Source organism: Sciurus carolinensis, chromosome 14 (genome assembly GCF_902686445.1).
Source record: "Sciurus carolinensis chromosome 14, mSciCar1.2, whole genome shotgun sequence".
Lineage (NCBI taxonomy): Eukaryota > Metazoa > Chordata > Mammalia > Rodentia > Sciuridae > Sciurus > Sciurus carolinensis.
Window position 1 is genome coordinate 86,529,898 of NC_062226.1, and position 23,875 is coordinate 86,553,772.

Sequence of the window (23,875 nt, forward strand, 5' to 3'; positions counted from 1 at the left end):
GAGAGGAATGGGGAATGGGACATTCATGCAAATTCCCTGGGAGGTGATGACTAAGTAAGATTTTGAAGTACAAGTAGGAGCTGAATAGGCAGTGGGATATGAGGATTTCGTTTAATAATAGACCTGGCTCAGATTAGAACCATTACAGGTACCCTAAGATGTCAATTATAGAATTTCTGGGATCCAGTTGTGAAGAAAGGAAACTGGACTCCCTGTTGTCTTTTAAGATGAGACCTAATTTCTTAGTCCCTGTGCACACAATCCTCAAAGAGTGCCTTGTTTGAGTTCCCTGGGACTCTGTTGCTTTTGTTGAGTCTGGGCATTACAAAGGTGGGCTGAGGAGAGAGGCTCTGGGCGACCATGATGCTCAGGAAAAAGATGGCTGGAGAGGACTCTTGTATCCAAAAGTCATCCTTGTGTATACACAGGGCCCCTGTCTTTGGTGTCTCTAGCTCTGCTGAAAACTCTTGGTGTCTGTAGGTCCCTCAAGAAATCCTGAGAATCCATCCTGAATATCAGACAGGTGTCCTTCAAAGGGTCTATAAATGAACTTCCTGTCTGTCTCCTCAGACTGGGGTGAGTTACATCCTGAGAACTGGGGAGCAGGGAGCCTGGAGTCAAGGCACCCCAAGGGACTTTGGCATTCCCAGTTTATTTTATTAACATTTCATTCCCCTGAGGGAGGGAGAAGGGAAGTTGTACCAGGATCACAGAGGGCAAAATGTGTGAGTGTGTGTGTGTGTGTGTGTGTGTGTGTGTGTGTGACAGACAGACAGACAGACACATAGACAGGAAGACGGAGAAAGAGAAACAGGGTCCACTCAATACTTTACATATAAACCTGCTACTCAACTGCTGGTGACTTGTTTTAAAAACTGACATGTTATTTTTATCCTCTTCTTCCTCTTCCTCTCCCTAACCTCAGGGGTAGCAGGATCAGCATTCTTTCTGTCCTAAGTCATCTGTCCTTCTGCTCACTGCTCAAAAGAATAAAGAACCTCTGGACCTGGAAACTGTTAACAGTTTTTGCAAGGATATAAATTGAATGTTAATTAGATCTACTGATGATGATACTTAGAAAACAGTTCTTATATCCCCCCTTAAAAAGTTTCTGTTCCCCCTGGCAATTAGAATCCAAGCCTCTAAATTGTAAGTTCCCTGCATTTTCTCATTTGCTAGCAAATAGTTCTTTTTCCTTGTTATTGGACTGACATCAAGGACAAGGACCAACCTTTCAGCACTGAGAGAGTGGGCGAGTGAGTGACTGAGGGAAGGGGAGTGGCAGCAGGGAGACAGGAAGTTCCTGTGAGCTCCTTCCATGCTGGAAATCGTGACCTTGTGGTCATGTCCTTGAGTACCAGGGCCACAGAATGTACTAGGCCTGGAGTACCAAGTAAGGGCAGAGGCAACTGGGAGATTGCATCAAACCAAAAAGGACTCACACTGTGTGATGAAGACAACCCCACCCCAGGTCTACAGAAGAAGTAAACCCAAATGAAAAACAACAACAACAAAAACCCCAGCCAATTCATCCCTTGCCCAGTCTTCTTCATTCAGGTGGATGGCACCAACCAGCTATGTGGTTTAAACTGAAATCCTTTCTCCCTATCTCTTGCACTGCCCATCCCATTGTTGCTGCATTCATCTCTTTTCTGACTGTGGCCAGTGCCTCCTGACCAGCTTTGTGGGTCAATTCATTCTACCTCAATTCATTCTACACACAGCATCTGAATGTGCACCAGATCACTGCCGACCCCTGCGTCCCCTACCCCCATGTTTTCCAATTGAATTCAGAATGAAACCCAATACCTCACTCTGCAATTTCAAGTATCTATTGCTGTAAAACAAACCACCTCAAAAACAAGGGGCAGCCAGGCACAGTGGCACATGCCTACAATCCCAGTGACTCAGGAGGCTGACACCGGAGGATTGCAAGTTTGAGACCCTGTCTCAAAAAATAAAAAGTGTTGGGTATGTAACTTAGTGGTAAAGTGATCCTGGGTTCAATCCCCAGTAACACAAAAACAAACAAACAAAAACAACAAAATCCAAGTGGCTTAAAACAACCACCACCATTTATTTCCACACCATTCTGCAACTTGGGCAAAGCTCAGTGGGGATGGCTTGTCTCTGCTCTGCATGTCAGCTGGGGTGCTCTGACCCAGAATGGGAAGCCTGAAATGGCTTCACTCACCTATCTGTACTTCAAGTGGGGCGGTCAGAGCAGCTCAGAGGGCTGGCTTTTTTTCCATGTGGCCTTTCTCTATAGCAGGGTAGGTGAATTTTATTATGTGACAACTCAGAGCATCAAGAGGAGGAAGCAGATGCTTCCCAGACTTGTACTGCCTAGGCCTGGAACAGCCCATTGTCTCTTGCTCTGCATACTATTGGTCAGAACAAGACACATGGCCAGGCCAGATTCCAGCAGAGGGAAAACAGTCCCCATCTTTCGAGGTAGCAGCATATTGTTCACTCCACAGGGATTAAAGACCATCTGGCAGACATCTATCATGCCTGGCTTCAAAGCCTCTGTCATCCTTCTGTCCTGCACTCTCGCCATCTGTCCCCTTAGTAACTACGTGTGTTTTTGGTTCTGTTAAGAGCTCCAATCACATCCCTTACTTGGAGTCTTTGCACTGGCTGTCCTACCTGAAATGTTCTTCTCCTGATTTTGTGCATAACCAGATCTCTCTTGTCATTTGGAGCTCATTTTAAATGCTAGTTCCTCAAGGTAATCAACTCTGATCACCCAAAGGAAAGCAGCACTCACTCCCATCTCCTCTTTTTTATATTTTTTATTTTTTAATTTGTTCTAATTAGTTCCCATCTCCTGTTGCTGTTTATTTCTTGTTCACATATGCAGATGTGTGTGTGTGTGTGTGTGTGTGTGTGTGTGTGTGTGTGTGTATCTATCTATTAGGCGTTTGCGTCCACACACTAGAATATAAAGAGACATTGTCTACATCTAAGTATGTGGTATGGCATCCAACTAAATAATCTGAGGGATTCTCAATTCCCAAGACCACACTTTATTCTTGTACACAATCATTATTCACATAGAACACTTGTGCTAGACTATGGAGCACATCATCCTTTATTATTTACAAATAATCTACAAGTTTATGACAACTTGGAGTAAAATCCCAATGAAAATTTTCAGGGCACTTCAAAAAGTGATCCAACAATTTATATAAAAGGAATAATGATACAGGAGTACCTAAAATAATTTTAAGAAAGAATATACATATATAAGAATGGGCACTGATATCATTTGAGACATTTCAGATGGGATTGAAGCTGGTTAAAAAAATTATTAAACATTTTCATAAGGAAATACCACACAGCCATTAAGAACAAAGAACTAGCTCCTTGTTTGCCCATATGGGAAGGTCTCAGTTGCTTAATGAATGATATGTGAAGAATTAATTCATGGAAGACTAATAATTTGCATCATTAAATGACATTGTAGGCTTTATTTCCTCTCCATACTTCTAAGAATGAAGATATCATATTCTAAAAGACTTAATTCTTCCAACTATATGACATTCTAGAAGAGGCATAACTATAGAGAGAATAAAAAGTAGTTTCCAGGGACTTGGGGGACAGGGAGGGATGATTAGGTGAAGTATAGGGGACTTCTAGAGGTTTAAACTCTTCTGTTTTAATGAATTATGCATTTGTCAAAATCCATAGAACTATATAACAAAGAGTGTACCTTAGTGTAAATTAAATGCTTTAGTTGATGCTAATATGTCAATATTGGTTCATTAATTTTAACAAGTGTACCACACTAATATTGATGGGGGAAATTGTGTATGTAGGCATGGTGGCTTATGGTATTTCCTCAATTTTTCTATAAATTTAAAACTGCCTAAAAAGTACATGAATTTAAAAAGAATAAAATTTAAAATCTTGATTCAGCACTTCTGTTGCTACTGGAGGCACGACAAGACAGACCACATCCTTATACCAAGAACAACTGGAAGACACTAAATGGTTTTAAACACATGATAGTGTTGAACAAGATTAGGCTTGCATTTTCCTAAACTGACTCTGGCTGACATGTGGAGAAAGGATTAGAGGGAATTGGAGAAGGATTAGAAATGATGTGAGGAGGCCAATTGCAGTAATCCATCAGAGATAACAGAGCTGGCAATATGGAGCTGGTGATAAAGATGGAGGGACATGGATAGATTTGGAAAGTATTCATGGGGCAAAATGGAGAGAATGTAATGACAGATACAGGGGATGAGCAAGAAGATGACTTCTAGGTGTTACCAGATGCCATTATTGCCTGCTTTTGGGGGCTATGAATGAATTATGGGTTTGTTTGAGTCATCTTAAGGCAGGGGGGTTACTTTTCTGAGAACTCTTGGTAAAATGACACCAATTCAAGACAACTCAGATTATGTTGACATCTGTCCCTTGTCTCAGACAGTTCTGGGTTCAAACACAGCAACCCAGAAGTAGAGGAAGTGGGCTTAATCTACTAAGCCCCAACCAAGTTGTCTTTGCCATCTCAGGAAGTCCTTCATTGGAATCCCATTGGCATTCCTGCCCATTTAAATAAAGCATGCAGGCGCCATTTTGTGGTTAGATCCAGTCTCCATCAGAACTGGATCATCCCACTGTGCCCCAGCTTTTCACTTATTTCTGAGTCTTGTCTTTGTTTCTTAAATTTCTTTAATACCTTTAATATTTCTAATCTGACTCACCACACTAGTTCTGGGAATCTGAGTAAACATCACCTGGGTCCTGATAGCCTTTGGAGAATTTACAGTATATTAGTTCAATACAATAATGGCTAGAATTAGTCTTCTTAGGGACTTTTATTCATGGGTGAATGATGGCCAGACCAGCTCCCTTCCAACTTCTGTGTGGTCATCTGCATCTTCAATTCTGCATCAGCACCTAGTTCAGTGCCCTGAACACAGTAATCCACACAGGTCTGTGGAATGGGGTAGAGTGCAGGTGACCTTAGCATGTCCTGAGTATATAAAACTTTGTAGCTAATTTGTAAAATGGAGTGAATTCCACGTTGGAGGAGGCAAACCAGTTACTCTTTTTTTGAAATTGGATCAATAAAAGCATAAGCAATTAGTAGAATATGAGATGTGGGGTAAGAACTGATGGATAATTAAGTTAGACAAATATTTTTTTGAAGCCTAAATAGCAAACATCAGTGTAAGGAATAAAGTATCTATTGTTTCTGTCATCAATGCTGTGCTCCTGCTAACAACACACTCCTTCCTGGGATCCTGAATACTTGAAAAAAATCCCATTTATTTTTGAGATGAGACTTAAACATCTCTACCTCTGCAAAGTCTCACTCGATTGCCCCAAACTGAGAGAACTCTAATGACTGCATTTACATCAGTCTCTCCTTCAAGAATTGCATTTGCACTGACTGTCTCCCATGCAGGGCAGTGATGGGGCTTTATTCATTTTACATCCCAGTTCCCATTTGAATGCCTCTCTCATGGTACCCATTTCAGTCTAAAATCCTTCTGGGCTCACAGTGCATCATGGTTGGGATCTAAGAATGTTCCTGAAAAGCTCTTGTGTTAGGTAATGCAGCAATGTTCAGAGGAAAAAATGATTAGATTATGAGAGCTGTAACCTCATCAGTGAATTGATTCATCTGAATGGACTACTGGGTGGTAACTGTAGGCAGGTGGAGTGTAGCTGGAGCAAGTAGATCACTGTAGATTTAGACTGGGCTATATCTGTTGTTGGTTTCTCCCTCACTTTCTGTGCCTCCAACTACCAGAGTTGAGTAGCTTTTCTCTGCCACGATGTTCTACCATGATGTTCTACCTCACCTCATGCTTGAACACTGGAGTCAGCTGACCATGGACTGAGACCTCCAAAACCATGTGCCCAAAATAAATTTTTTTCTTCTTCTAAGTTGTTATTATCAGATATTTTGGTCACAGCAATGAAAAACTGACTAACACAAAGTGATAATGAGATTGAAAGAGAAAAAGAAATGAAGGAAGGTAGAACAGGAGGAGGTAAGCAAGCAAGAGAGTAAGGATAGAAGGAAAGAAGGTGCAAGAACATTAAATAAGTTGTTAAATAAGTGCTTTGGTTTGAATGTCCCCACCAAAACTCAGGTTAAAATTTAATCCCCATTATGAGGCATTAAGAGAGGGAACCAGGTGGGACATTTGAGAAACCATTAGGTGAACAGATAAAGAAAATATATATATGTGTGTGTGTGTGTGTGTGTGTGTGTGTGTGTGTGTGTGTATACGTGTGTGTATATAAATAGATGATGGAATATTATTCAGCTTTAAAGAAGAATGAAAATATGGCAGTCGCTAGTAAATGGATGGAGTTGGAGAATATCATGCTAAGTGAAATAAGCCAAACCCAAAAAACCAAAGGTTAAATGTTTTCTCTGATATGCAGATGCTAATTCACCATAAGTGGTGGGTGGCACTAGGGAAGAATAGAGTTACTCTAGGTAAAGGGGAGTGAAGAAAGGGGAAGGAGTATGGGGGTAGGAAGGATAGTAGAATGAAACAGACCTTATTACCTCATATACATAGATGACTACAGGACCAATCTGATCCTAGAGTATGTAAAATCTGAAAAATAAGAAATTATACTCCATTTATGTATGAGTTATCAAAATGCATAAGTGCATTCTACTGTCATGTATAACTAATTAGAACAAATAAAAAACTTAAAGATTAAAAAATTATATAAAAGAAAATGATTAGGTAATGAGAACTCTACCCTCGTGAGTGGATTAATCCCTTCACAGATTAACGGATAATGATCTAGCTTGACTTTATAAAAGCCATGTTTGCTGTGTCTCTTGAATGTGCCCCTCTTGCCATATGATGCTCTCTGAGAGTCTCCACCAGCAAGAAGAACCTCATCAGATGTGGCCTTTTGGCCTTGGACCTCTGGAACTCTGAGTTGAATAAAACTTTATTCTTCATAAATTACCCAGTCTGTTTGTTGTATTCAGTTATAGCAACAAAAATGGACTAAGACATTAAGTGATTAAAAATGTTGAGTAAAACTTTGTAGAGGCACAGAAGCACATTTTATTCAAGCATGTTTTAGAATTAAAGGGTGGAGGGGGCTGGGGAGATAGCTCAGTCGGTAGAGTGCTTGCCTTGCAAGCACAAGGCCCTGGGTTCGATCCCCAGCACCCAAAAAAAAAAAAAAAAAAAAAAAGGAATTAAAGGGTGGAAGGACTCGGAAGTCACAGTTCTCTCAGCTGTTGACAGAGGAGGAATTAGACTCCATCTATAAGATTGTTTCCAGTTCTAAAGAATCATGATAGGAGGTTGGAGGAGGATGAGCCCTGACTGGGATATTCTCTTTCTCTTTAGCCAAGAAACATTATGGAGCACTTATTCCACGTCAGACTCTGAGCTAAGCCTGGGAAGTAAAATGACGAATACAAGAACACTTCGTCCTTTAAGGTTCAGAGTTTAGTAAAGATGGACTGTAAAAAGAAGTTCTCCCTTTGGGTGCATGCAAGGGACACGTGTCCATGCCTCATCTAGCTTCTATTAGTATAAACTCTCTTCACTTGACCTCCAGATGCTTGCTTTCCTGTTTGGCTTCTCCCCTAGATCCTAGGACTAGCATACAAAGTATTTGCTAGGTAAATGAATTGTCATGATGGAGACATTGGCCAGGGGATTCTGGAAGCATGAGTAAGGGGTCCCCAATCCAGTCTGGGCCTAAGGGGTGAGGTGGAGAAGAAAAGGCTTTCTGTGAAGGTTCTAATGAGTGGGAGTAACCAGGTCAAGTGCTTGTATGATGAAGCTTCCTGAAAGAGGTGAAGGCATAGACCAGGTGAAGAGAGAGCTGGTGGAAGCCTCCAGCAGGCAGTGTGGTGCACAAGGCAGGGAGGTCAGCAAGTGGCAGAGGAGGCCTTGAATTCTACTGGGAAGAACTCCTGTAGAAGTTTTAACACAACTGAGAAAGTTGGTTTTGCTGTTAATGTAGTTCACTCTTCACTTATTTTTTTATTTGTTATTTATTTTTGTTAAAATTTTTTTAAATTGGTGGATTATACATAATAGTGGGATTCATTGTGACACATTTGTACATGCATATATCATAATTTGGTCATTTTCATTCCCCAGTCCTTCTCCTTTCCTCCCCTCTTCCTTCCCCAGGATCCCCTTTTCCTATTCTACTGGCTTCCCTTCTATTTTCACGAGATACCCTCTCATATGAGAGAAAACACATGACCCTTGACTTTCTCAGTCTGATTTATTTTGCTTAACTTAGTGTTCTCGAGTTCCACCCATTTTCCTACAAATGATGTAATTTCTGTCTTTATGATTAAATAAAACTCTATTGTGTATATAGATACCCTTTTCTTTATCCATTCATCTGTTGATAAACAACTGGTTCCATAACTTGACTATTGTGAATTGTGCTGCTCTAAACATGGGTATGCATATATTATATACTGACTTAATTCTTTTGGATAGTACTGAGGCGTTTACTCCCTACATATTCTATGTGGTGTGGATGTAAAGTGGACAGGAAGGCAGGAAGGCTGTCCTTAGGAAGCTATACAAGGAATGAGGCAAGAATTATGTAAGATCTGGTGTCAGATCTTCCCAAATTTGAAAGTAGTTAATTTTTTAATTTAAATTTAAAAATTATACCTGTTAAATTATAACATGCACCACAGGAATATGTTGGGAATTTTGAGGAAAGTTAATTTTTTCATCCAATGCATTAACCTTCCAACTCTGGGTCATGCATAGATTTAAAAAATACTTGTTCTTTAAGACTTCATCCCAGGAGTGTGTGTTTACCACCTCAATAAATAGAACCAGTCATTTGAGTTAAATATTTTGTTAGACTAAGGCGAATGTTCTAAAACTTAAGAAAGTTATATTATTTTTTCTTCCTATCTTCCTACCAATAATACTCTCTGCATAAAAGTTGGGTAACCCTCAATTTTGTTTTATTTATTTATTTTTTTTGCCAACCTGCTGCTTCTGCAAGTGGTAAACTGGAAGCAGGGAGAATCGGAGACCTGCAATCACGCCCTGTGATCCCCATATGTAAAGTTGCAGTTTTCAATGAAACTTAAAACAAATTAAAATTTTTATTTATGTTTGTAGATATGTGATGCTGATTTTGGTACATCCTTGCCCAGCACAGAATCTGCTCAGGCTTCTCGGCTTTCCTGCTTTTCCTGTTTGCTCCGTTGGATTTTCCTGCTCCCTTGAATATTAAGTGCTTTACTCAGAAGACTGAAGCTATGCTTTTGAGCTGAAGTTCATCTATGCTGGCAGGACACTAAACAATCTTCTTAATCTGATTTTGGCTTTGTTCTCTTTTCATTTATTGCCACTGTGGTAGAGGTTTTTTTTTTTTTTTTTTTTTTTAATTCATTGCCATTAAAGCAAGGTATAAGTTTGTATGTGAAATGTCCAGAGTTTACTACCATAATATAAAGGGAGTCTTGACTTCAAATACTACCATTCACTTGTTGGGTGTGGTTATGGGGATCACATGTCTGGTTTTCTGGAAACAGGGTTAGTATGCCCCTTTTTCCACCATCCCATCCAGTTTGTCTCCTTCTCTCCCTTTCTATTTTCGTTAGATTTTGTGGTGACCCTAGCAATAGTTAAGCCATACTTCAGCTAAAGTCTTAATTGTGAGGATTTTTAAAGTAACTGTCAGTGGAGGTGAGTGTATCTGCTGTATCATGCTCTAGATTTATGATTAACAAGATCACACATTAGTATTAAATTTCTTATTTTACTTGTCATCTAGATCAAATTTTTTTTCAGTACTGGGGATTGAACCCAAGGTTTCATGCATGCTAGCTAGGCAAGTGCTGAACCACTGAACTATATCCCCAGCCCCTAAATTCATATTTATGAATGTTACTTTGCTTTGAAAATTCAGAGCAGAGATGATAATCATTAGAGAAACAACTTCTAAATTATAGCTAAGAAATATCTTAGTGTTAATTCATTCTCACTGCGTGTACTTAATAGCAACTGGTTTTTTTATACATTTAATAATTTGATCAGACTTTATAAAAAATCAAGTTGCAATACAAATCTAGTTTTTTCTCTCTCTCTCTCTCTCTCTCTCTCTCTCTCTCTCTCTCTCTCTCTCGGTGCTGAAGATTAAACTGGGGGCCTCCTGCATGCTGAACACACGCTGTACCACTGAGTAACACCTCCAGTCAGAGTGTGACTTTTTTTTTGGGCAAGATCTCACACTTTTCCTCGACTGGCCTCGAACTCACAATTCTCTGGCCTCAGCCTCCTGAGTAGCTGGGATTGTGGGTGTGTGTCACCATGCTTGGCATTGGAGTTCAACTTTTTAAGATTCTATATATGTGAGCTCATGTAGTATTTATCTCTCTGTGGCTGGCTTATTTCACGAGGAATAATGTCCTCTAGGTTCATCTATGTTATTGCAAATGACTGAATTTTCTGTTTTTGATGGATGCGTTCCATTTTGTATGGAGTGTTCCATCGTGCACACACAACACCTTTTCTTTATCCCCTGATGACACCTCATTCTTTTCCATATTTTGGCTATTATGAATAGTGCTACAATGAACATGGGAGTGCAGATGTCTCTGACAGACTGATTTCAATTCCTTTGAATAAGTTTCCAAAAGCAGGATTGATAGGTAATATGATAATATGATCATATGATATATATACATATATATATCATATATCATATATATATATGGAAAGAGAGACAGAGAGAGAAAGAGAGAAAGAGAGAGACAGAGATGGGGGGTCCATAGACTTTCTAAATTTTTTCTAAATAATAATTTAGAAATATTTTAGAATAATTTCTAACTATTTCCCAATAATTTCCATCCTTAACCAACAGTGCCCAAGGGTTCTCTCTTCTCCACATCCTCACCAACACTGGTTATCTTTCATCTTTTTGATAATAACCAATCTAACAGATGTGAGATTAGATCTCATTGTGAATTTCCCTGATGATTATGAATGCTGAGCATTTAAAATACATCTGTTGGCCATTTGCATGTCTTCTGAGAAAAGTATATTCTGATCCTTTGTCCATTTTTTGTTTTCTTATTATTGAGTAAGCACATATTTTCCTCCTCTGGCAAGAGTTGCTTGCTTGTGGTGGTCCTTCCTCAGATACAATGAGTGAAAAAAATATAAACAAATAAGCTGTCATCTCCATCTCCTAGCGCGCCTGTTGAATAGGCAGCAAAGCTATCTTAACACCTCTGCTGAAACAGCTGAGGTTATGCTTTGCAAATGGAAAAACTCCAAACAAATAATCCTCCTTCTCATTGCTTCTGAGAGACTATAAAGGCATGTGTTAGATAGGGCTGATTAGGTACCTTAGGCTTTATTAGTATTTGTGAGAGGTTTAGCTAAATAAAAGTCACCACATCAAAAGTCAAACCCTAATTATAAGGTCGTTCGCTGTTTTAAAAGCGCAGAGGCTGAGTTCAATGCTGAGGTTTTTGTTTCCTTTCTTCCACCAATCCATGTGCATTCCAAATGCTTTATTCAGCATCACCCACAAGTCTGGTTTATTATCACTCTCTGCTTCAAATGACATGATAAATATTTCCCTTTCTCAAGCTCTCAATTTCTAGTCTATTTTCAGACACAAGAGTAATTAGATTCTTTGTTTTGTGTTGGGATCTCAAAAGAGTCCCAATAGTGACTTTTTAATTGGCCCATTTCCCCTTTAATCATTATTTCTTAATAAGAAACCACATGAATTCGGAACTGTTATGCTTCTGTTCATCATACAATTATATCACTCAAGCATTAATTTTCCCAAGGTAATTTTGTGGACTATTACATTTTATTATCTCAGAATCCTAATAATGTTATGGACTCTTTTAATAAAGTCCATCTGTATCCGTAGTCCCTAATATAATTTTAAAATGTGATGTAGATTTAATTTTATTAGCATTCTAGAAACAGATACAGTGAGAGGGAAATTAGTAGCAATATTCACACAACAGGTTCTCAGTTTCATGTTGGATTAAATACAGGGTCAATTTATCACCAGTTGGGAAAAGTTCAAGACCACATAAATAAATGAGAGCTCCTGAAGAGATAATGTTTTATCTTTAAACCTACTACGAAGAAAATCCATCTGTTCACCACCCTGAGTAGAATTCAGAACATAAGTCCTTGCCACTAGGCTCAGATACTGTGTGGGTCACTTCAACAACTGCAACAAAAACTCTTTTCTGGCAAATTTCTGAGAAAACCAGTGTGTTGTGTAGTAGCTAGAAAAGGTGAAGCTCCATGTGGATACTTTAATTCATTCATTAAGTATCTAGGAGCCAGGCATGGAGATGAATGCCTGTAATTCCAGTTACTCAGGAGGCTGAGACAAGAGGATCACAAATTCAAGGTCAGCCTCAACAACATAGTGAGACCCCATCTCGGGTTAGGGTTAGGGTTAGGATTAGGGTTAGGGAGGGGGGCAAGAATGGAGGAAGGAAGGACTGTATAGAGGGAAAAGAGGGGTGGGAGGGGTGGGAGGGGTGGGGGGGGAAGGGAAAAAAAACAGAATGAATCAAACAACATTACCCTATGTAAATTTATGATTACACAAATGGTATGCCTTTACTCCATGTACAAACAGAGAAACAACATGTATCCCATTTGTTTACAATAAAAAAAAAGTGATGGGGATGTAGCTCAGTGGTAAAGTGCGTCTGGATTCAATTTCCATTACTACCAAAAAAAAAATGTTAGCTATGATCATTCACTCTGAAAATAGTCATTGGTCGCTGAGTATCTATTATGTGTCAAGAATGTTCTAGACATTGGAGATGCAGAGACAAAGAAAAGGACAAGTCTCGTATTGGGAAAGACAGACAAAGAGATAATAAATAATAAGAAAGAAAAAATTGTATATAATTTGAATAGTCATTTATGATACTTGCACGATTATGTAACCATATAAATGACAGAGTCTTAAAATAAGATGGTGTGTTAGAGAGTGATTGGGAGGCCTCTTTTGATTGACCAAGGGGTCCTGAGATGAAGGATTAGAATTTGAGGTGCAAGGGGTGAGACTCTGGGGATCTATTCCTGGCAGAGGAGAGTTTAGAGCACAAGTCCCTAGTTTAGTGAATCAGAAGGACGTGGGTTGTGGCTAGATGGTGAGGGCTGAGGGGCACTGGACATGCAATGGGGTCAGGGAGTCAGAAAACCAGGGTAGTAGCCAAGCATGTTGGTGCACACCTGTAATCCCAGTGATCTGGGAGACCGAGGCAGAAGGATCACAAGTTTGAGGTCATCTGTGTCTCAAAATAAAAATAGAAAGGTATGGGAATGTAGCTCAGCTCCCCTGGGTTCAATCTCCAGCACCAGAATAAAAAACAAAGAAAAAAAAAAAAGAAAGAAAAAGCAAACTAGGGTTCTGTGAACTTGTTCTTATACTCCATGCTATGGAACACAGGACTTGAGAAAGACTTAAAAGTATTCCTATATGTCATACACTTCCGGGGAACTACCCTGTAACCATCCAAACCCAGTTCTTCTCTTTTTCACAGAACTCCAGTTTTGTTTGGGGTTGCACTGTCCCACTGACACTCTTGCACCTAGGGGTGGTCACAACATATATTTCCGGTTAATAGTATGTATCCAGAATGCTCAATGAGAAGAGTTTCCCTTCCAGAATAAAAAGGGAAACTTCTAAAAGACAGCTTTCATGTTTCCCGTTCTTCCTACTTGGAACACTGATGCAAGGTCTGTGGGTATAGCAGACAAAAATCTGAAAGACTGATGGCATCATGAACCTATAGCATTGCCCATTTCCACTAACTTCTGCATATATGTTAGAAGCAACAAACAAATCTTTATGTATTTTCAGTGTTGGCCTCTAAGTTTTCTCTTATTTGCAAGCACAATCCTAAGTCACAATGCACAAAAGGAAAAAAAATAGTATTTTTGTTATAAACAAACTTGTTAAAACAAATCCAGAGATAATGATAACCCAGAAAGAGGAAAAGGTATTCTTGCATAGTAGCATATGTCATCCTGAAATTTGGTATAAAGAAATATAGAAGCCAAAACCAAGAGGAAATTACTCAATATAGCAACAACTACCAGCACTACTATAATTCTACTAATAGTAATAAAGATAATAAAACACACTAACAATCTCAAAGACATTGACAAATTTTTAGAGACATGTGTTCCTCCCAAACTGAATCAGGAGGACATACACAATTTAAACAGACAAATTTCAAGCAATGAAATAGAAGAAGCCATCAAAAGCCTACCAAACAAGAAAAGCCTGGGACCAGATGGATTCTCAATTGAGTTCTACACGACCTTCAAAGAAGAACTTATACTAATACTCCTCAAAGTAGTCCATGAAATAGAGAAGGAGGGAACCCTTCCAAACTCATTCTATGAAGTCAGTATCACCCTGATACCCAAATCAGACAAAGATGCATCAAGGAAAGAATACTTTAGGTCGATATCTCTGATGAACATAGACACAAAAGTCCTTAACAAAATTCTGGCAAATCACATACAAAAACATATTAAAAAGAGTGTATCACAATCAAGTGGGGTTCATCCCCAGGATGCAAGATTGGTTCAACATCTGGAAATCAATAAATGTAATTCATCATATCAATATACTTAAGGTTAAAAATCATATGATTATTTCAATAGATGCAGGAAAAGTTTTTGATAAAATACAGCACTCCTTCATTTTAAAAACACTAGAAAAAATAAGGAGAGTAGGAACATACCTCAACATTGTAAAGGCTATCTATGCTAAGCCCATGGCCAACATCATTTTAAATGGGGAAAAACTGAAATTATTCCCTGAAAAAACTGGAACAAGACAGGGATGCCCTCTTTCACCACTTCTATTAAACATCGTCCTTGAATCACTAGCCAGAGCAATTAGATAGTCCAAAGAAATTAAAAAGATACGAATAGGAAAAGAAGAACTGGTGATCAACAAATATATGAAAAAGTGCTCATCATCTCTAGTAATTAGAAGAATGCAAATCAAAATCATCCTAAGATTTCATCTAACTCCAATTAGAATGGCTATTATCAAGAACACAAGCAATAATAAATGTTGGCATGGATGTAGGGAAAAGGCACACTCACACATTGCTGGTGGAGTTACAAATTGGTGCTGCCACTCCGGAAAGCAGTGTGGAGATTCCTCAGAAAACTTGGAATGGACCCACCATTGACCCAGCTATCCCACTCCTCGGATTATACCCAAAGAACTTAAAATCAGCATATTATAGTAAAGCAGCCACTTCAAGGTTTATAGCAGCTCAATTCACAATAGCTAGATTGTGGAACCAATCTAGATGCCCTTCAATAGTTGAATGGAAAAAGAAACTGTGGTATATATACACAATGGAATACTACTCGGCCTTAAAGAATAAAATTATAGCATTTGCTGGTAAATGGATGGAGTTGGAGTATATTATGCTAACTGAAATAAGCCAATCCCCCCAAACCAAAGGCTGAATGCTTTCTCTGATAAGGGGATGATGATACATAATTGTGGGGAGAAGAATGGAGGTAGTTTGGATTGTGTAAAGGGAAATGGGGTGGGATGAGGTGGGGGAAGGAAAGATAGTGGACTGAGACAGACATTATTACCCTATGTACATGTTTCATTACCCAAATGGTGTGAATCTACATTGTGTACAACCATAGAAATGAAAAGTTGTACCCCATTTGTATACAATGAATCAAAGTGCAATCTGTAAAAATAAAAAAAATTAAAACACACACACACACACACACACACACACACACACACACACGCTAATGACAAATAGCAAAGCTATCTCCTATTTAAGTGCTTACCATGTGCCAAGCACTCTTCTAAGCACTTAATGTGTTAAATAATTTAATTCTTGGAAAAATCTTTATAATTATTGTTTATACTTCACAAATAAAGAAATTTCATATACTTCCCAGATAAAGATATTTCTATAAAGAGAGCTTAAGAGGCTTGTCTAGGGTCAAAGAACTAGGATTTCAACCCGGATTGTCTGATAGGAAGATCCTGCAGTGTTCATCAAAAATTTCTAAATGTCTATAATGTATGGTGTATTACCTTTGTGTCTCTGGTAAAGGGGTCTGATCATATCTTTTGCTTATTTTTAAAAATTTAGTCGCTTACCTTAATTTTGAACATTTCTTTGCTCTTCAAGTCAAAAATAACACTGACATTTGAACACCCAAAGAAAAAGTGGAAGGAAATAATGAAATGGTACCTTTAAAGAGCAGAAAGAAAATAATTTCTAAACTAGAATTCTATATCTGGGAAAATATTCTTCAATCACAAAAGTGAAATACAGACATTTTTAGATAAAGAGAAAGAAAATTCATTGCTTTAAAGGAAATATTAAAGATTTCTCTCTAGGTAAAAGGAAAATTAAGCCAGAGAGAAACTTGGAGGTGCAGAAAGAAATGAAGAGAAATAGAAAGGGTGAAAATGTAGATAATTCTAAATGAATATTAACTGTACAAAACTCAGTGTAAACATCTTGTGGGGACATATGTGTGTGTGTGTGTGTAGTGTGTAGTATATTAGGAGATACGTGTACATATATAGTTAACTATTGTCACTTTCAGGGATATATAATATTAGTGAATATTAGGAAGTATAAATAGTTACAGGCTTTGACCTGGGCAAGAAACATCATTTCCTGGGCCCTGTCCTCTGGTCTTCTTTCACCCTTCTCTATCTTATAAGGTGAGGAATCCATGGGCCAAGGGGCCATGCCCACCTGGAGCCTATCTGACCTCATCTAGAACACAGCTGGGTACCGGGAAGCCTAGAATTCTCCACTCAGATGGATCTTATCATACTCTCAAGCCTGTGTGGGTCCTTTCCCTGTCTCCATTCTCTGAAGGGCACACTGTGATGCCACTGGACTCCCTAGGACCTATGAGTAGACAAGTGGACATGTTCATAGCAGGTGTCCATGGAGTTGGGGTGCCCATACATATGTGCATAAGGACCCTCACAGTGTTGCATATGGAACCTGGAAAAATAGCTGGGTGTAGAAAGAGAAGGAGGATGGCTATGGACCAGCCACCAGAAGCTCCCTCTCCTATGCTATAACATTCTCATGTGGAACTATGAAGAGTTCTAAATTTGAATTTAGTTTTCTGAATTGTCGTGAAGAATTATTGGTAAATGTAGGAAAATAGTGGCATTTTATTCAACATTTTGTTAGTTTGATTTATACTCTATCTATGTATATACACAGACTTCCTGAATTCTAAAAGTATTTAAGGGTGGGTCTCTCTTTGAGTTCATTTCATGTTGCTACTACAAAATACCTGAGGCTGGATACTTTATAAAGAAAACAAGTTTATTTGGCTAACAGTTCTGATGGCTGGACAATCCAAACAGCAAGGTGTATGTGATGAGGGCCCACCCACCAGCAGCATTACAACATGATAGAGATGCAGAAAGGAAACCAGATATATACAGATGCAGCCAAGGAACCAGGTGACCTTGCTTTACTACAACCTACTCTCTCAAGAAATAACCCAATCATAGGAGACCTAACCCATTCCCCATTCCTAAGGATGAAACCCCATGACCTAAGTGGGTTCCATTAGAATGTGACTCTTAAAGATTCTCCCTCCTCAACACTGCCACCCCTGAGAACCACACTCCAGTATATGAGCCTTTGAGGGAAAAACCACCTTCAGACCATGGCAGTCTCTCTATATAGAATTAAAAGACATGAAAGCAATAGCACCTTAGTTGGAATGGAGGTAAGAGGGGTTGAAGGGTTCTAAGTAGCATATCTGAGATATGGTAAAAGAACAAATATATATGGTTTTCTAATAAGTTGAGGATATTTGTTGTAATATCTAGGGTATCCACTAAAGGACTAGGAAAAGAGTGTAAAATTAATGAGCAAAGAAAAGGGAAAAAGAATAACAAAAATACTTTAACAGTCCAAAAGTAGTCAAGAAAGGCAAGAAAAGTTGTATAGCTCAGGTGAGGAAAACAGAAAGCAAGTAATGTTACATACTATGTGCCCATAATATATGCATGAGGTCATACACTGGAAGATTTTGATGTATTTTTCTCTGAATAACTGATAAAAATTGAAGATTTGAATAATATAATTTACAAAGTGATACTGATATAAATAAAACACTTTGCCCTATTGTTGTGATATACATATATTCTATTCAAATACACATGAAACATTTGCCAAAATTAACTTAATACTAAATTGTAATGAACATTTCATAACATAGAAATCCTACAAAACATGTTCTCTGAGCATAGTGGGATAAAGTTGGAAATCAATAACAAATGGATAATTAAAAATTTTTAATATACTTGGGAAATAAGAATGTACTTCTAAATTTAACATAATTCAAAGGATATATCACAATGGATATTTGAAATGATTTTTTTTTCTGATTTCTTGAGACAAACATTGATTTTCAGCTTTTCTTCTTTTCTCATATATGCAATTAGTTTTGCGATTTTTCCCTCTAAGCAAATCTTTGAGCTGTACCCCACAAGTATTTTGGATTATTAAAAAGGAGAAATTAATCTTGACATCCTTCCTTCATTATACACAAAATGAAACAATAAACATTTGGCAAGATAGCATAGAAAACAGCTTCACAATCTTAAGTTAATTAAAGACTTCTTTTTTTTTTTTATATTTATTTATTTTTTTTACGTTTACATAGGGTAATGATGTTTATTATATTTTTCCCCTCCCCCCCACCCCTCCCACCCCTCCCACCCCTCTTTTCCCTCTACACAGTCCTTCTTTCCTTCATTCTTACTGCTCTCCTTAGCCTAACTCTAAACCTAACCCTAAACCTAATGCTAGCCCCTCCCACCCCCCATTATATGTCCTCATCCGCTTATCAGCGAGATCATTTGTCCTTTAGTTTTTTGAGATTGGCTTATCTCACTTAGCATGATATTCTCCAATTTCGACCATTTGCCTACAAATGCCATAATTTTATCATTCTTCATTGCGGAGTAATATTCCATTGTATAAATATGCCACAGTTTCTTTATCCATGAATTCAAGAAAACCTTAGAAGATGGAAAGATCTCCCATGTTCCTGGATAGGCAGAATTAATATCGTCAAAATGGCTATACTACCTAAAGTTCTATACAGATTCAATGCAATTCCAATTAAAATCCCAATGATGTACCTCGCAGAAATAGAGCAAGCAATTATGAAATTCATCTGGAAGAATAAAAAACCTAGAATAGCTAAAGCAATCCTCAGTAGCAAGAGCGAAGCAGGGGGTATTGCAATACCAGATCTTCAACTCTACTACAAAGCAATAGTAACAAAAACGGCATGGTATTGGTACCAAAATAGACAGGTAGATCAATGGTACAGAATAGAGGACATGGACACAAACCCAAATAAATACAATTTTCTCATACTAGACAAAGGTTCCAACAATATGCAATGGAGAAAAGATAGCCTCTTCAACAAATGGTGCTGGGAAAACTGGAAAACTATATGCAATAGAATGAAACTAAACCCCTATCTCTCACCCTACACAAAACTCAACTCAAATTAAAGACTTCTTAAACAAGATACTTAGACCATTTTCTATAAAGGAAAATACTGATAAACTACACTTCCTTTGGATTAGCAATTTATCAAAAGAAACAAGAAAAGAAGGCAAACCATAGCATGGGAGAAGGTATTTGAAATATATTTAATAAAGAACTCATAATCAAAATATATAAATATTTCCTACAAATCAATAAAGAAAAAAGAGCAACATGATATCAAAGTATGCATGACACCTTACTACCACACATTATACAAGAACATATCTAAATAGCCAGGAAACAAATGAAATGGTGCTCAACTTATTAGCAAGTGAGAAAATTCTAATAAAACATAATAAAGCATTACTACACATACCAGAGTGACTACAATTTAAAGCAACAACAATATAGTCTCACAAGGCAAAGGGAATTCTCATACTCTGCTGGTAGAACTGTATATTGGTGCAACCATTTGGAAAAAAGATATTTGGCATTATCAGCTGAAGCTGAATATATGCATACCATATAATCCAGTAATTTCACACCAAGGTGTATACAAGAGGAAAGTGCACCTGTGTGTATGAAGACATGAACATAACTGTTCATAGTAAGAGTGTTGTGAGGGTTTATTCCAGTAGGTTTAGAATTCACCTCTGTAATATAAAGCCAATACTCTGCCTCCCAACCACTTGTCAATCTGAGCTCTGCCCGCCTCTTATGTTACAGGAATTTCCAGCTTACGCTGCCGCCATTTTCCTGCTTCCCACGTTATGTCCTAACATGCTAGATAGCTATTGGTTCATCAGTCAGCTTGCAAGTATTCTCCTCTGCTATTGGTTCCTTCCAGCCCACGAGATTCCAATATCTGGGAGAAGCTACACGCCATCTTTCTGGTTTTTCCTTTCTTTTCACCCTGGAGCGGATGTGTTAGTCGCATAATAAAGTCTCTTGCGTGAGACCTCGTGTCTGCAGTGCATTTTTCTGGGAGCTATTGGCCAGCCGCAACTGAGATGAGCAATCGGGTGGCAGTTCAGCGGGATTGCACAGCGGCGGCTAGAATTGCAGAGGGTCCCAAGCTGCCTTACAACCTCACCTGCTAAAGCTCCAGCATCACAATGATACCTGGTCAAGGCATGAAACCTACCAATTATTAGTGTTGCTTTGTAACCACGGCCTCTCGATAGCAGTGATATTAATGACATACTTGGTTTGATGAGATTTCCTGAGGCTGGTTACAGTGCAGCAATATGCCTACTTCACCAGCAAAATAGGGAAAAACAATCAACATCTGGGACTTCATTTTGTGATCCCTGGTTCTAAAGGGTTCTCTGCACACACTGGTTCCTGATTAGAGAGAAAAAGTGTGTCAGTATGATCCTTACAGAGACAGAGCAACTGGAGCCTGGGTCCACTGTGACCTTTGCTGTATGGGTTGCATATCCTCACCTTGATTCTTTGGCTATGTTGAATCCTTTTCCTGTAATGAACTTTAGACTCATAAACATGGGACTTTTGGGTCCTGTGAGTCTTCTCTAGCATCAAACCCCATTTCACTGACACTGTTATTACAACAAGACTACTTGTAAGAGCCCAAGACTGCAAATCTCCCAAATGTTTGTCAATTGTGAGTGGATAGGAACTAAATCAGGTTATATTCATACAGTTGAATACCACACAGAGATGAAAATAAATAACTTCTGCTACATACAAGCAGAGATGAATCTTACAAACATAATGTTAGAAAGAAACTAGATAAGAAAGCAATCATACTGTGTGATTACATTTGTATGAAATAGTAGAAAAATAGGCAAAACTAATCTAAGGTAAATATTGGTCACCTTTAGAGAAAAGGGATGGAATAATGATTTAAAGATGGCAAGAGCTAGAAATGTTCTAATCTCATGACCTGAGTAGTGATTTAGTGGGTATGTTTGGTTTGTTATAATTCATTAAGCTTGTGGGTTTCTGTGGGATATTACTGGTTCTTGAAACTGTGTTGGAAATTTAAATCCTTCTGAAAAATCTGGTCATAATGTTTGAGAACTGGTTGCCAAAGATGGAAGAGACCATGAGACCAGAGAAAGAGACAGACAGGTTCAGGTAGCACAAAATGTAATTTATTGGGGACGTATGGACAGAAGTGTATCTTGGGCACTAGCAAGACAGGAGGATCCATGCACCCCAAGGTAGGAGAAAGGTGTTTATATACTAAGCTAGGCAAAGGTAGTTCTCAGTCATCTGGATTGTACTTGGACTTTCTCAGAAATGATCAACCTGTTCAACATTGGTTAAGAAACAGTCTGGGGGTTGGGGATTTAGCTCAGTGGCAGAGCGCTTGCCTAGCGCACACAAGGCCCTGAGTTCAGTCCTCGGACCTGAAAAAAAAAAAGAAAAAAGAAAAACAGTCTGGACATCAGTGATGACTCAACACACTCAGCTGATTATCTGAACAACTTTGTTTGTCCTATATGATTTGGGATGAGGGTCCAGGGTCACCTGGCAGTCAAGATAGCAGTTACACCTAAAATGGCTATAGTCATGTTGAGTTGGATCCCTATATAAAACAAACACCTATCAATTCACTTAAAAGGAGGAAAACAGAGAAACACGCCTTTGGTCACATTTGGAAGTAACTAGAACATCAACTCCTTAATCTAAAAATTGGCAACTCATGGGAAAAACGTAAACAATTGATTTCTTTCTTGTCAATGCATTTTAGTGCAATTAAATAGACCTGATTGATGGGGGAAATGTTTTACATACGATTTCTAACTTATAAATGCAGAATTATGATAGTACTAGAAAATCATCATTGGGTAATTCCAGATGAAAAGATCTAGGCAAATATCATGGTAGTTACCTATGGCTACATAACAGGTTACCCCAAACGTGGTGGCTTAAAACAACAAAAGTGTTATTACATCACCATCTCCTTGTGCCACAAATCTTACCAGGCACTCTGGCTTAGGGTCTCTCCAGGCTATAATCAAGGTGTCGGCTGTGGCTGTGATCATCACAAAGCTTGATTGGAAGAGGATTTGCTTCCAAGCTCACTCATGTGGATGTTGGCAGATCTCAGGTCCTTGCTGGCTATTGGTCAGAGACAAAAGTTACTTGCCACATTGGACATCTCACAAGATGGCAGGTACCTTCCCTATGAGCAAGTAAGTGAGCAAAAGAGCAAGAGATTCTGTTGAAGACAGAATCCACAGGTTTTTGCAACTTAATCTTGAAGTGGCACCCCATCACTTAGAAGTATTGAGTCTAGTCTAGGCTCACAGGAAGAGGATTATAAAGGATGTAAATAGGCAGGGATTCCTGGGAGTCTCTTAGAGATTGCTTACCATGGTAAGGAATGGAAGCTGTTAGACGGAAAGTTGATGGGGGAGTTTGATAAAACTGGCAGCAGGTTGTCACCCACTGAATGCACTATTTAAAATCACTAAGACAGAGACAGCCAGACATTATTTACCTTGTGCTTTGAGGCAATGTTAAATACATAGCACTACCTAATATTCTTTCCAAAAAGAGGTGAGTATGAATCTAATCAAGTGTATATACAAGAAACAAATTGAAAGATCTATTAAAAAAAAAAAAAACCTATGTGATAGAAGAGCAGGTTAAATGAACCCATGGGAATACAAATCTAGAAGGTGGGAATCTCTGTAGCACAGTGGACCTAATTTGTAAACTGATTGCCTGTGGGGAAAAATGAGGAATTTCTCTAGATTAAAAAATCCTTAAGAGAACTAACAACCAAATAGTCCTTAGACCTTCTTGGATCCTGATACAACCAACTAGAAAAAGACAGTTTTGATATAATAAGGGGAATAACAAAGATGATGCCAAGGAATTACTGTCTTTTTTTTTTTTTTGGCAGATAAAGAAAATAGGTATATTTATCTGAAGTGCACACCAAAGTATATAAGGATAACATTCTAAGACATGAGGGTCAAGACTTCCTTTAAAATATGTCAACATACACAGCAAAAACAACAGAAATAGATGAAACAAGTACAATAAAATGTTAATATCTGTTCAGTTTTAATACTAGTTCAATAGCCCCTCTTTTCCAGTCTCCCTATTTTCTTCCACAACTTCTATTGGACGTATTTATGAACTTTTCATTGTACCCTCCATTATTCACAACTTTTTCAAAGTTTCCTGCTTTGTCTTACTGTGCTATGGTCTGGAAACTTTTCAGTGCTATCTTCCAAATCAACAGTCCTCTCTCCTCATATATTTCCAGTATGCCATTGGGATAATGGTTATTATTATTCTAATAACTTTATGTTTCACTTTCAAGAGTTGCAGTTCATCCTT

At 38.3% G+C, this 23,875-nt stretch overlaps 1 protein-coding gene across 1 annotated transcript in view; it reads right to left on the reverse strand.

Moving 5' to 3' along the window:
* The window catches only part of C14H9orf153 (chromosome 14 C9orf153 homolog), a 130,705-nt gene that overhangs the window by 76,339 nt on the left and 30,491 nt on the right, over positions 1-23,875 (reverse strand). The window lies entirely within an intron of this gene.